This window comes from Eulemur rufifrons, chromosome 7 (assembly GCF_041146395.1).
Source record: "Eulemur rufifrons isolate Redbay chromosome 7, OSU_ERuf_1, whole genome shotgun sequence".
Taxonomy (NCBI): Eukaryota; Metazoa; Chordata; class Mammalia; order Primates; family Lemuridae; genus Eulemur; species Eulemur rufifrons.
Window position 1 is genome coordinate 192,782,740 of NC_090989.1, and position 13,933 is coordinate 192,796,672.

The following is a 13,933-nucleotide window of genomic DNA, read 5'->3' on the forward strand; positions in this document are numbered from 1 at the left end:
GCTGCCTGATAAAAGGCTCGGAGGCAGGCCAGATCTGGCTCTGAACTCGTTGCAGGGCCTGTACAGTCTGCAGCACTTATTTAGGGTTTTCAGGCAGAGCCCCAGAGATCATTTTTGGTATTACAGGTGGAGGAGCGCCATATATAATCTCAAAGGGGGTTAGGCCTAAATGATAGGGGGCGTTCCGGGCTCGGAACAGGGCGAAGGGAAGGAGGGTCACCCAGTCCCCGCCAGTCTCCAGGACCAATTTAGTCAAAGTCTCCTTTAGGGTTCTGTTTATTTTTTTTTTACCTGCCCCGAGCTCTGGGGATTATATGCACAATGTAATTTTTAATCTGTCCCCAGAGCCCAGGCTAGCCCCTGACTTATTTGACTTGTGAAGGCTGGCCCATTGTCAGACCCTATGCTCTCCGGCAGCCCATGCCTGGGAACTATTTTCTTAATATTTTCTTTGCCACTATTAAAGCAGTTTCTCCTTTAGTAGGAAAAGCCTCTACCCACCCTGAGAAGGTGTCTATCATGACCAGTAAGTATTTGTACCCATATTTTTCTGGTCTTACCTCTGTAAAATCTATTTCCCAAAATAATCCTGGTTGCCTCCCCCATTCCCTGGTACCTGTATGGGTCCCCCTGGTCCTCCCCGGCTGCATAACCTGGCAGACACGGCAGTTTTTTGACAATGTCTTCTGCTGTCTTCTCTTGTGATTTGAATCTGAGTTGTACAATGGCCAGCAGCTGTAACATCTTTTTCTTGCCAAGATGCGTTGTCCGGTGCAAGTGTCCTAGTAGCTGGTTCCCCAAGGTCTCAGGGACTGTCAGGCGATGTTCTCCGTCTTGGAACCAGCCATCCTTGTTCGGCGTCGCCTGCAGTTTTTCTGTGGCCCACTTTATGTCTGTGCTGGAATAGTCTGGTTGGGGGGAGCATCTTCTCCATCCCAGGGGGCGGCAAGCTCAAGTGCAGAACATTGGTTAGTACCGGTCCCTCCGCAGCCCTTCTTGCCTCAGCGTCCTCGGCCCGGTTGCCCCTGGCCTCAAGGGAGTCCCCCTTCTGGTGTCCCGGGGTATGGCCTACAGCCCCTGCCTTGGGTAACAGGATGGCTTCCAGTAGTTGGAGTATCTCTGGCTTGTGCTTAATCTCTTTGCCTTCTGCTGCAATGACGCCCCTTTCTCTATAGAGGGCTCCGTGTATATGCACTGTCCCGTAGGCAGAGCAGCTATCAGTATATACCCTCAGCCTCTTCCCCTGGGCCCGGTGAAGGGCTTCTGTCAATGTGACTAGTTAAGCCTTCTGGGCCGAGGTCCCCTGTGGAAGGCGCGTGGCCCAGATAAGCCTGCCTTGCTCATCTACTATGGCCGCCCCTGCATACCTGTGTCCGTCCCGGACGAAGCTGCTCCCATCTGTGAACCAGGTCAGGTCGCTGTTCGCGAGGGGGTGTTCTTGCAGGTCATTCCGGGCCATCTGGGTCTCGACCAAGATCTCAAGGCAGCTATGTTCAGGCGTTGCCGGCACCGGATCTGGCAGCAGCATGGCTGGGTTCAGGATGGCAGGAGTCCAGAACTGGATGCGAGGGGCGTCTAACAGAAGCCCCTGGTAGTGAGTCAGCCTCGCGTTCGTCATCTTGCCATTCAAAGGCAAATATTTCCTGGCTGCGCAGGGCTACCGCCAAACTGAAGAAAGCATCTTTTAAATCCAAAACGGTATACCAGGTTTGTGTCGGGGAAAGGGAGCTCAGCAGGGTATAAGGGTTGGGAACCGTAGGGTGGATGTCTAGGACCCACGCGTTAACCTCCCTGAGGTCCTGCACAGGCCGATAATCTTTCCCACCTGGTTTTCTCACTGGCAACAAAGGAGTGTTCCAAGCTGACTGGCACTTTCCGAGGATTCCAGCATCTAGAAGCCTTTGAATGTGGGGCGTTATGCCCATTTTGGCCTCTTGGGGCATGGGATACTGCCTGACCCGGGCTGGTTTTTTTTTTTTTTTTTGCTCCTGGTTTCAGTTTAAAATAGAGAGGCGGCCGATGCTTTGCCCATCCTGCTCCCCCTGTCTCAGCCCAGGCTTCAGGAAACTTGTGAAGCCAGTAGCCCATTTCCCCTTCCTGATTGACCTTCATGGGCTGATACAGTCGGTACTCGTCTGCCTGAGCCAGGGTCAGGACTTGAGTAACCCGGGGGCTACTGATAAGGTTGCCTTTGTCATCAGTTACTATTGTTCCTTCTTCTTCAAAATAGATACGGGCCTTTAATTTGGTGAGTATGTCTCTTTCTAATAACGGGGTGGGGCATTCTGGAATGACCACGAAAGCATGACTCACTTGCCCTGAGCTTAAGTCTAACTTTCGTTGCGTGGTCCATTGGTAGGGCTTAGTTCCAGTCGCCCCCTGCACCCAGCTAGTCTTATTGGATAGTCTTCCAGTAGTTCTGGTAATCACCGAGTATTCTGCCCCCGTGTCCACCAGGAAGCTAACTGGGGTCCCTTCCACTTGCAAAGTTACCCTGGGCTCGGGGAAGGGCACCGAACTCCGTCTCCCCTATTTGTCTTCATCCTGCCCCAGCACCATAACCCTTCCAGAGGGTCCAACCCCATGTCCCCCTTTTTTTTGGGGGGCAGTTCCTAGCCCAATGTCCATGCTCCTTGCAGTGGGCGCACTGATCCTTGCCTAGCCTCTCCCTCCGAGGTCGTTCTCGGCCGTTTGCCCCTAACTGACCCCCTCCCGTGGCTGCAAGTAGGATCTTGGCCATCTCCTTATTTGCCTTACGTGCCTCACCCGCCTGGAACTTCCTATCTTCCTGTCTCATTCTCTCTAACTTCTCTTCCAGCGTTTCCCTATTGTTATAGACTTTTTCTGCCACTTCCAACAGGTCCCTCAGAGTTTTTTCACTTAACCTCTCTATTTTCTGCACCTTACACCTAATGTCTGGGGCTGCCTGGTTAACAAAAGCCATCATTACTGCCGCCTTGCTCTCTTCTGCTGTAGGATCTATGGGAGTGTACTGTCTGAAAGCTTCCATAATCCTCTCTAGATAAGCCGCTGGACTTTCCACAGGCCCCTGCCGAACATCCCCTATCTTAGCCAAATTGGTCGGCTTCCGTGCCGCCGCCTGGAGACCGGCCATTAGAGTCTGGCGGTAGACCCGGAGACGCTCCCTACCTTCAGCCTCATTGTAATCCCAAGGCGGCCGTTCAAGAGGAAAGGTCTGGTCAATGACTCGAGGGTTGATGGTGGGTCTGCCGTTCTCTCCAAGGACTAACTTTCGTGCCTCTCCCTGAATTCGCTCCCTTTCCTCCGTGGTAAAAAGAACCTTAAGCAACTGTTGCCAGTCGTCCCATGTGGGCTGATGAGTGAAAAGGACTGAATCTAAAAGGTTAATTAGATCTCTCGGATTTTCAGAAAAATTCGCATTTTGAGATTTCCAATTATAAAGATCACTGGTGGAGAAGGGCCAGTACTGACACGCCTGCTCCCCATCCACTCCCGGGGGTCCCACGGCCCTCACGGGTAGCAGACCTGGAGTTTGTCCAGTCCGTTGTCTAGTGCCATAAGCCGGACCCCCCCCCCCCCGTCAGAGGTCCCGTCCTCCCCTGGGCCGCGGGAGCCCCCGGAGCCGCCTGGGCCGCTTGGGCCACTCTAGGATTATAAAGTGGGGGTGTATGCCACTCTAGGTCTATTAAAGCTGGATACAGATTAGAGTCTGGCAGCACAGGTGATCCCATGGGCTGCGGGTCCTGCACCCCATTTTTCTTTACCTCCTTGGTAACTAGGGCTTGTGTCTTCTTCCTTGATGCTGGCAGGAGGGTCTTTAGCCAAGGTGGCGGATCCTAGACCAAGTCCTGCCAGACTATAATATAGGGGGCTTGGTCTGGATGGCCGTGATGACCAAAGACTACCCCTTTTATTTTTCCAATAAGCTCAGCATCAAATGTTCCTTCCTGTGGCCATCCTACCCCGAAGGTCGGCCACTCTGCCTCACAAAGGGTGATAAATTTCTTTTTCTTTACATCTAGGGAAAGGCTGTGTGCCCTTTCCCTAACATCTTTAAAATGATCAATGAGGATAGACAGAGGCGTTGTCTGAGTCTGACCCATGCTCACAAGGGTATCAGGGGAGAGAGTTCTTTCAGGTGTCCGCCTGGCTGCGTCCCTCGCGGGAACTTAGGCGCGTCTTGGCTAAGGTGTACCCGTATAAAGCCCGGGCCCGGTCACTCCTTTTTAAGGGAGTGAATCACCGTTATGCCGTACGACGTCGCCACAGAAACGCAGGTTAGGACCCACTCAGATTCCGTAGCCGCAGCTGTGGAACCTCATACAATCACTCTCCATTCATTCCATCAGACAAACAGACTTTACCTCTTAAAAAGGGGGGGGGGCAGTTCGCAGCCACACAAGGAGTCCCACCAAGAGCCAGTAGAGAAGTGTGAAGGCAGCCTTTTTTTTTTAGAGGTTCCCAAGATTGAGGGGTCACAACGTACAAGCCAATACCAAGCAGTAGTGCCTACAGGGAAGGAAGCCCCCAAAGGACAACCTGTAACCAGGAGATTGCAAATCCAGAGATGGAGAGGGCCATAGAAAAAGGACAAGCTATTGGGCTGTTTTATTCAGCAGCACCTCGGCTCAGCAGACTCACCCACAAATCTCATTCACCATTAGTTGCACTTACAAACACTCCACACAGTAAACATTAATTCCAATCACACACCTGACCTAAGAGTCCGGACTCGTTTCTTGGTTTTTCTCCCAAACAAAATTGGCCAATATCACTCGAAAGAAATCCACAAAGGCACAAACAGACAATACTAGACCGGTCCTGTGTTAACCATCTAAAACTCAGACAAATAGAACCAGAATTTTCGCTGAGTGGCCCCGGACTTACCCCTCTCGGGTGCCTCCCACTCTTTGAAAAACAAAAGAGAAGCAAAGGAACAACAGAAATCAACACAAATTTTAGCCGGCTACTCCGTTTGGACTTCCACTTCAAACGGATCCACTTGGTTTTCCTTTCCCAAATAGAATTTCCTTTGAGTGGCCCCGGACTTATCCCTCTTGGGTGCCTCCCACTCTTCGGAAACCAAAAGAGAAACGGAAAATCTACCAGGGGCAAGGGACGTCTCCCTTCACCCCTCGACCGGCGACCCACCAGCACGTCTGCCTAGGCCTTTTGCCGGTCACTTCCCAGGGCCCATTTACCTGCACCGTACGGATTTTCAGAGCTCCAACTCCTCCTCGGATCTGGATTCTGTTCCGGGGGTTTCGGGATCCCGGACGAGCCCCCAAAATGTTAGATCCGGTTCCCCTTGGCCCCAGGAACAGAGAGGCAGAGTCACTGAGGCTGCAAAAAGGCAAAGGAGTTTATTAACTAGCCCCGGGCCAGGGTCCAAATTCCAGAGCACCAACGCAGTGGCCTCTCCAGGAACTAGGACCCCGCCCTGGGGTAAAGATTAGGCTTTTATACTTTTTTTGTATGCTAGTTTTCACACGACACGTTATTCTGCACATAACACGTTAGTCTGCACATGACATACCAGTCTGTACACGACACACTAGTCTGCACACGACACACTAGTCTGCACTTTATCCCCCTTCAGTTTATTTGTTCCTTTTGTTTAGAAGTGGCTGATCGCGTTGGCTTTAGGTTTGTTGACTCTAAGTTTCGGGCTTTTTGCACTGGCGCCAGTTGTAGTTAACGTCATCCAGGGGAAGAGGAGGGTCTCCGACGCGGGAGGGGGAGCTGTTGTTGCATACCTTTTAGTTTTTGGTTACAAGCGATACTGGGAACACACGCCCTGCACAAGCTATTCATGCTCTGATCATGTCTTGCTCTTCTTATTTACTTAGTTGGTTGGAGGGCACCTGGATTCTCCAGTCCTTTATCAGAAAGCAACTTGCAGTTACCTCCCCGGGGCTTTGTTTTCCTTTACTTTAGTGAAGCCTGCCATGGCTCCACTTACGCTAAGCACCAAGCCAGCAAGCCATATATACAGAAGCAGAACTAGGCTTCTCACATCCAGGAAGCCTAGCCTATCATGGAGTTACCTTTGTTCTTATCTCTGTTTTTCATTCTGATTAACTATATTTATTAAACAACTAAAAGCAAGCATAGTCACAGAAGTGAATAGCATCAGGTAGAATCAAAGAGAGCACACATTTTCCTACTATCAATTCCTGTTCTTCAGACTCACACATGTAATCCTAGCACTCTGGGAGACTGAGGTGGGAGGATCGCTCAAGCTCAGGGGTTCAAGACCAGCCTGAGTAAGAGGGAGACCCTGTCTCTACTAAAAATAGAAAAATTAGTCAGGTATTACAGTGCGCTCCTGTAGTCCCAGCTACCCAGGAGACTGGGGCAGGAGGATTGCTAGAGCCCAGGAGTTTGAGGTTGCTGTGAGCTAGGCTGATGCCAGGGCACACTAGCCCAGGCAATAGAGTGAGACTGTCAAAAAAAAAAAAAAAAAAAACCACACACACACACACACACACACACACAAAGAAAAAAATACAGAAGCAAAATAATTATTTGATTGGTTGAAGTTACAAAATTCTTTCTTTTTTGGTTGTCATTGTTGGAAAATCTCTAGTTACATAATTACAGGTTTGATGGATATTACTGATACTTGCACTTAAGTTCTATTTTTCTTTAATATAGGGTTTTGTAAAAAATTGAAATATCTCAAGTTAAGTTTTGCTTACGTTTGCAAAGCGAGAAACATCGAGGTCACTCATAAGACCTGACTGTTTTAGTCTGCTTAGGGAGTCAGTGGTTATGTATCTCCATGTTAATTTACTTTAACAATTCTTTTGCATTTTCATCTCCCACCCCAACTGCAACTTGTAAATTATTGCTGTATATATTTAAGGACTTGTTATGTATGCTTTGAAGGTGTGTCCTGGTTTTAAACTGATATTTATTATATGATCACTGAATTGGGCCCACTTGATGAAATGATAGTCTGCTGTCTCCCAACTACAATAAGAGCTGTGGGGTTTGTGGGGGTCAGGGTGGAGATGAAGCAAAAGTGAAGAGGAAACAGCTCTCTAACACACACATGTGGTAAAAACAAATTCCATATAGATAAAATGCATAATTATCTGAAATTTAAAATACTCAAAATACATTAATGTTTATCTCATTACTATGTTAATATGTGAATTATGAGTCAAGAGACAAAACAAACACCCAAATACTTTTATTTCCCCTACATAAAAATTAAGTACATTTTATGATAAAATATTGCATGATCCCAGAGCAAAATAACCAATAAAAATATATAAAGTAAAACAACAATATGTTAAAAAATAATACTTGTATTAGATTTAATATTCTACCACAAAATAGAATCAATTGAAGCCTATAGAATGAAATAAAGATTAAAATTAGGTAAATAACATGTCAGGTGAAAAGTAAATGTGATCAATCAGCATTTAATAGACCTTGTCTTAGATTTTATATAAAAATAATTTAAAAAATAATAATGCATGGTGATTTCAGCATGATTTTATCAAATTGAAAAATGAACATTTCTCCATAGAAAATACTATTAAAGGTTAATGGATATCAGTCCTCCATCAATTTTAGCTGAAAAAATGAAGATCTATATTCCTTTTTGAATGAATAGAGAAGGTTATCAATATATATTTATTTTGCTACACTTTACACTATAATGCCACATATGAATGATTACATACCATTTTTTCTTATTATAATGAATTGCATGACTATCAGAAGACATCCAAAAGACATCGTGTATCTCACATGAAATATAAAATTTACCAGTAACCTTAACCTTCAAGGAAACCCAGAGTTCACCATTCTGAGTATATTGTTCAAGTTCCTTTCCTAGGATCACCCCAGGTTCTGTCATTTATTAACACACAGAATCTATAACTGTCATTCCTGGTCATCTGGAGGAATCTGAGAAGTAAAAGTTCCTTGTTCTTGCTCCCAGAGCCGCATCCTCTGCTGAATAGGGTCAGAGAGCTCCCAGATCAGCCTCATCTGATCCTCTGACAGGTTGTTATCTCCTGCCCAGGGAAGGGGTGGGCATGTCTCCCTCCTAGGAAGAGATCTGAGCTTCTCCATCCAGGGTTGAATCCCTGGAACCAGACAGTATGACTGAGATGAGCCAGCCCTCAGCAGGTAAAACATAGGCCTTCTGGGTCACCATAGTGTAGAAAGTCTGCTCCATGGTACACAGAAGCCCCAGAGCTGGGCAAGCTCAGAAAGCTGTTCTCGGGTCATCTGAGAATGTACCTGCTACGCCTGCACCTGGGCTATGTCTTGACAAATGACCTCAGACGTAACACACACAGAGGTCCCCAGGCTCTTCCAAAATGGTCGTTGGTGGTCTCCTGGAAACCACGATCTGGGCCACTTGCTGCATCCATTCCCTAGGGTCCCCTAGAGTGGGAATCACAGTTCTCTTTAATTTCATTGTTGTGTACAACATTGGATGCCTTTGTTTCTTATCAAAGGTCAAGCTCTGCACATCTCCTAGACCAGTGGTCCCCAAACTTTTTGGCTTCGGGGACCAGTTTCATGGAAGATAATTTTTCCATAAATGTGGGGGGGGGGTGGGCAGTGGAGCTCTACCACCTAGTCCCTAACAGTCTGTGGACCAGGGGTTGGATACCACAGTCCTAGATGGTTCCCTATGGAGGAAGCATGTGAGTGAGAGACTTGCCAGAATAGTCCCCGTGAATACTCATTTCTGTAACCTCCCCAAGCACCTTCAGGTGAAACCCACTTGTCTCTCCTACCACTTGTGTACCTTGTCAGCCTCCCTAATTAAGTGAGGCTGAACTGCTCCTGAATGCTCTCGGGATGCCAGGATCTCTAACATCCTTTTAGCCAGTGAGAAACCCCCATCCTGCCTAAGTCCTATATAGGTTAACTGCTTGTTTGCCCTTTAGGGCAAAAAAGAAAATCCTACCTGCTCTATGTAGGCAGCTGTCCTTGGAACTGATTTTCCTCTCCCTGAAGTTTCCCTCATCTGAGCTGGACTCTGATTCTGGGGACAAAATGAGAGTTTGAGTGAGTACCTACAACCAAACCCACTGGAAGCCCTAGTCCTTCCTCAATACCCAGGAGTTGAAGTTGCCACCAAAACTTGGTTCTCCTCCATTCTCCAGAGTCCAGGATCTGAGAGACCCTGGTTGCCAAATAGCTTCCAGGTACCTTTCTGGGGGAGACTGTGATGATTCCTTCTCTGTCCCTTCTAACCTTGGGCTTTGACACTGAGCAAAAGGCAGTTTGGGTGAATTACCTCTCTCTAGGCACAGAGCCTTGTAATCTATCCGTGACCCATATTTGTGGGTCATTCTCTCAACCCGGTCTGTTCATCCAGTGTCAAGAATGAATGTGCAGAACCTGGTTCCATGTGATTATTGCCACATTTCTCAAAGCCTCCTGAGTGCAATAAGCCATTTTCCATCCCCATGTCAGAATAAAACACTATCAAAGACACACTGTGTATCCCTGACTCCATCCCTCCTTCCAGCCTCCATATAAACAGCCCAAGGCCTTGCCTTGCCATTAGGTATTGTTCTCACTGGGATGAGAAGAGAGTGTCTTGCAGTTTTCTTCAATTGATTTCTTCTTCTCATCTAAGTCCCTTTCTGTAAAAGAGATCTCTTGGAAAAGGAGTTGATCAGTAGGGTCCTGGGACTTCAGTTGCCATTTCCATGTTGAAGTTAAAGGTCTTCTCTCTACATGTTCAGATTCAGAGTGTGGGTTGTTCTGCTGGACCTGCCTGTTACAAGCACTCAGCTGGGCATGGCTCTCTCCTATTGGCTGCAGTGACTCCTCCTTCCTGCCACTCATTTTATTCATCAAATTTTATTTTTTTTCTAATTGATGATGTATTGGTTTAAAAGTCATTTTATTAATACAAAATAATGATCAAAAGAAATTAGTTTACAAAAGGCTTCTAAAAATAGTTTGAGAGGTGGGCCTACTACATGAAACTTTTAATTTCTTTACTTTTCATTGGTTTATCAATTTTTTCCCAGAAGAACTGTATCATTCAAACATATGCAAGAACTAAATTATGTGTTTCTTCCACCTGCATTTAGGCTGTCACTGATGTGCCGATGATCTGTCCTGGCAGTGAAACATAGCTGTTTCTGTCATACTGTATTTAGCACTCCCTAGAAACAGAGTGTAGATGACAGTATCAAGAACAGTAGTATACAGGGAGTTAACTATGCTCCCAGCAAAGAATCTGGTCACTCAGGCAGGGGTCATCGCAAAGGAGGAAAAAATAATAGAAAATAGAAATAAAACAATACATAGAGGCAAAAACACAGTTTATAAAGAAGAGATTTATGAAAATAGAAAAAGCGAGGGTGATTGGGGGTCCCCAAAATATTCCTGTGAATTTTGAGGCCAAGACTGAAGTTTTACATCAGTATTTACAGGTACAGTGGTCAGTTGCCAGGGCTAACAGATTTACATAATAATAGGTAGTTCCTTTTAGGTTCAAAGTCTCCCAAAATGCTTCTATAGCTCCCTTAATTAACGCTAGGTGAGCGAACGGTTACAAAATCTTTCTAGAACAAACTTCTAAGTTCTAAGATAAAACTATCACTTTAGCAGAAAAGTGAAACAGAGATATAGTAGCTCCATATTTTATCTAGTTATTGTGTATTGAGACAGGTATTCAGAAGTCAAGCAAAAGCTGTCCCTTGGGGTAACTGCTCTTAGTCACAGGTGTCTGTCTCTCAGTGGGCACTTCTCTGATCGGCTCCCCTCCCGTGGCTCCATGCAAACCTGCTTTGTCCTTCAAAGCAGGCGAAAACCACAGGCTTGAGACTGCAGCTTCACCTTGGAAAGCAGCTGCTACTGTCCCTTGAGATGCCCTCTTGAGGCGAGGCAGCTTTTGACATGTGAACTAACATGCTCACATATGCTTTCAGGGCAAAGCCCTGCGAAACTCCTGAAATCATTTCTGTCTCTAACATAGTAATAATCAACTAGCTGCCGACAGTAGCACCACAGGTAAATGATAAAAAACAAAACAGAAACAAAACCACTCCAAGAATCTCAAAGCTCATCTGGACTGTAACTTGTGACTCTTTCAAAGGAAAGGACAATAGCAACAACAAACAGAGCTCTAGGGTTTTTAAAAAGATGAAGCAGAACTGTCGAGATGGCAGTGCCATCTTGTCCACACAACCATTTGTCATCATCTTCTATCACTGAAGTTGTGTCTTATGTAACCAACTAGCATTGCGTCTCACAACTGACACATGGACAGGGAACAGTGGTTAACTTTGTCTCAAAAAAATACTCCCCAAAAGACCACACAATCTTGAAAATCTTCCAGCAGCACCTCTCAGACAATCATCAATATCATAAGAACTGAGCTTTAAGAACAAAATAGATTCAAAGTCTATTTTTCCTATTCCTTGAAGAGGACAATGTTTCTGGGTAAACCTGGTGGTATTTCCCAGGGGTATACCCACTTAGAAACAGTGCCCCTTTCACTCAGTTCCTTTCCTTCTACACCAGTTGGCCTCTGGCCTGAGAAAGTGGTCAGCAATAAAGAATACTGGACAGTAAAGCAATCTTACAGTGTCAGAAAATGTATTTGGCTTTTCTTATTTGTAAAATAAGTACATAAAAACACAGCAAGATGCATTTCTGATGTGCCAGGTGCTCTAAAGAAGCATTTCAAGTTACAGCCTACATAGAATAGAAACTGCCACCAGGATAAAAAAAAGCATGAAGATGTGCTTTATAAGTACATGCCTTTTGTTGTTAAAAAATGTAGAAATATAATGTACTAAAAAAACCCCACAAAATTATACAGCCATGTTAATGGAGTCTACATTCCCCTTGTCTTGGATATATACATATATATGGAGACCCCTATACAATTCAAGCAATTTTAATTAAGGGCAATCACTGTTTTGTTTTGTTTTGTTTTGTTTTTCTAAAACCAGCAAGTCACAAGTCTCTTTCACTTTCACATCTCTGAAAACAATGGATGCAAATTTCCCCCTGCATGTCCCCCTGCGTTTCCCCTTACATGTCCCCTTGGAGAGCATTGGAGCCCACAAGAGGCCATTTTACCCCCAATGGGACAATAGACCTCTCCACTAGCTCCCTGCTATTTGATGCATTCTCCTGAGAAAGGGAATTAGAACTTGTGTAAAGGGACCAACGGGCACTGCACAAAATGGGTGTTCCACAGCCACTTGTGGCACAAGGTGCAGCACAGAGGGGTGCTGGCTGCTGGAGAGGGGTTGGGGAGGCTGGCAGGGTGCACTGACTCCAGTCCTCCTGTGCTGTTTGTCCCCTGGTCCCCCACCTCTCTGAGTCCCAGTCTGCTTTGGTTTGCAGATGACAGAGAGGGCAAACTGTTGCTATTCCTCCTGGTATTGGAGTGAACCTGGTTGGTATCTTTCAAGGTGTGACTGCCCCTGCATTGTCTGCCACTAAGATCAGAGCTGCCTAAGGGACTGGCCATTCTGGGCTGCATCAGGTGGTGTGGTCCCCTTGAAATGAGGTGAGGCAGTGGGTGGCAGTGAAGACACAAAACAGGATATAGGAGACAGGGGATCTTGAGCCCTTCTATGGATGTGGACAGCCATGGCTGGGCTCCTCCATTGATCTTAGGGGGCCCGACTTCACCTTCTGTTTCTAGAGAAGGCTTCCTTTTCCTTGCTGTTTTTGCAACCACTTTAGACCCATTGGCCTAGAAACCCAAAAACCTGCTGGCAGTTTAAGGCTCCTCCTTAAGCGTGCTCTCACGCCCCAAGTGGCCAAGTCTGTGCAGCTCCAGCAGCTTGTGGTTGTCAACGGAAAAAAAACCAAACTCTATAATTTTAAAGAGATTTATATTCTGAGCCAAATTTGAGGACCATGACCTGGAGCCAAGCCCAAGAGGCTTTGAGCAAGTGGACTCACTGTGGCTGAGTTACAGTTTGGTTTTATAGATTTTAGGGAGACAGGGGTTACAGGTAAGGTCATAAATCAATACGTGGGAGGCATACATTGGTTGGGCCTGAAAAGGTAGGCCATTTGGAAGTGGGGGGTGTTACAGGTTATAGTGGGTTTAAAGATTCTTTGACTTGTAATTGGTTAAAGACATGAAGTTTTGTCTAAAGGCTTGGAATGTTTTAACATAGTTGCTGTTTATCAGAGATAAGCCACTGGACACATATTTGTTGTGTAAACTGAGGAACTGTAAGTTTGTCTTGCATACTCTTAGGCCTGTTAATGGGTTACAAAGGATGTCCCCAAGAAGGGAGGGGGGCACGATAAGGCATGTCTCACCTCCTTCCTCCTGGCAGGCAATTTAGTTTTAGGATATTCCTTTGGCCAAGAGGGGGTCCATTTAGTCAGCCAGTGGGAGCGTGGGGTGAGCCTTAAAATTTTATTTTAGTTCACATGGTGCAGGGTCTTGGGCCGGCTGTCCCCATCCCACTCTCTAGGCTGCAGTGTTTGCTTGCCTCTTCTGCGCCCAGCTCTGCCGCAGCAGTGGACAGGCTGTCATCCTCCGGTGTGCAGGAGGCAGCAGCTGTTTCTCCCTGGCCCCGGCCTCGCACTGCTCCCGTTCCATGGTGGCACTGTTCCACACGGTGCTGGCCACTTGTGGGCACCAGGTCCGCTGGCTGCGGGGATCTCAGGACCGGGCATCGGCTGGGAACAGGGTGGCTCCGGAGATGGTCACGCAGCGGCTGAGGCCAAGCACCCGGGGCAGCGCCGTGGCCGGGCCCATCGCGAGAGGCACCAGAGAGGGCAGCACGGCGTGGCCGTGGGTCCAGCTCTGGCGGTTCAGCTTGGGCGGCGCCTTCAGCTCAGAGCAGCTGTGGGGCACTAACAGGCCGGACACCGTGCCAGGTCCTCGGTCTGTCAGCTGGCGCCAAAGTAGGAGCCCAGGCGCGGGCCAGTGGCTGGCGCTCCAAGGCCTACAGCGGCGCGTGGGGCCGCTTTG

General features: G+C 47.1%; 1 pseudogene; it reads right to left on the minus strand.

Moving 5' to 3' along the window:
- Positions 1 to 7,881: 7,881 nt before the first annotated feature.
- Positions 7,882 to 13,558, minus strand: LOC138385883 (interferon regulatory factor 2-binding protein 2-like; annotated as a pseudogene).
- Between the last annotated feature and the right edge of the window lie 375 nt (positions 13,559 to 13,933).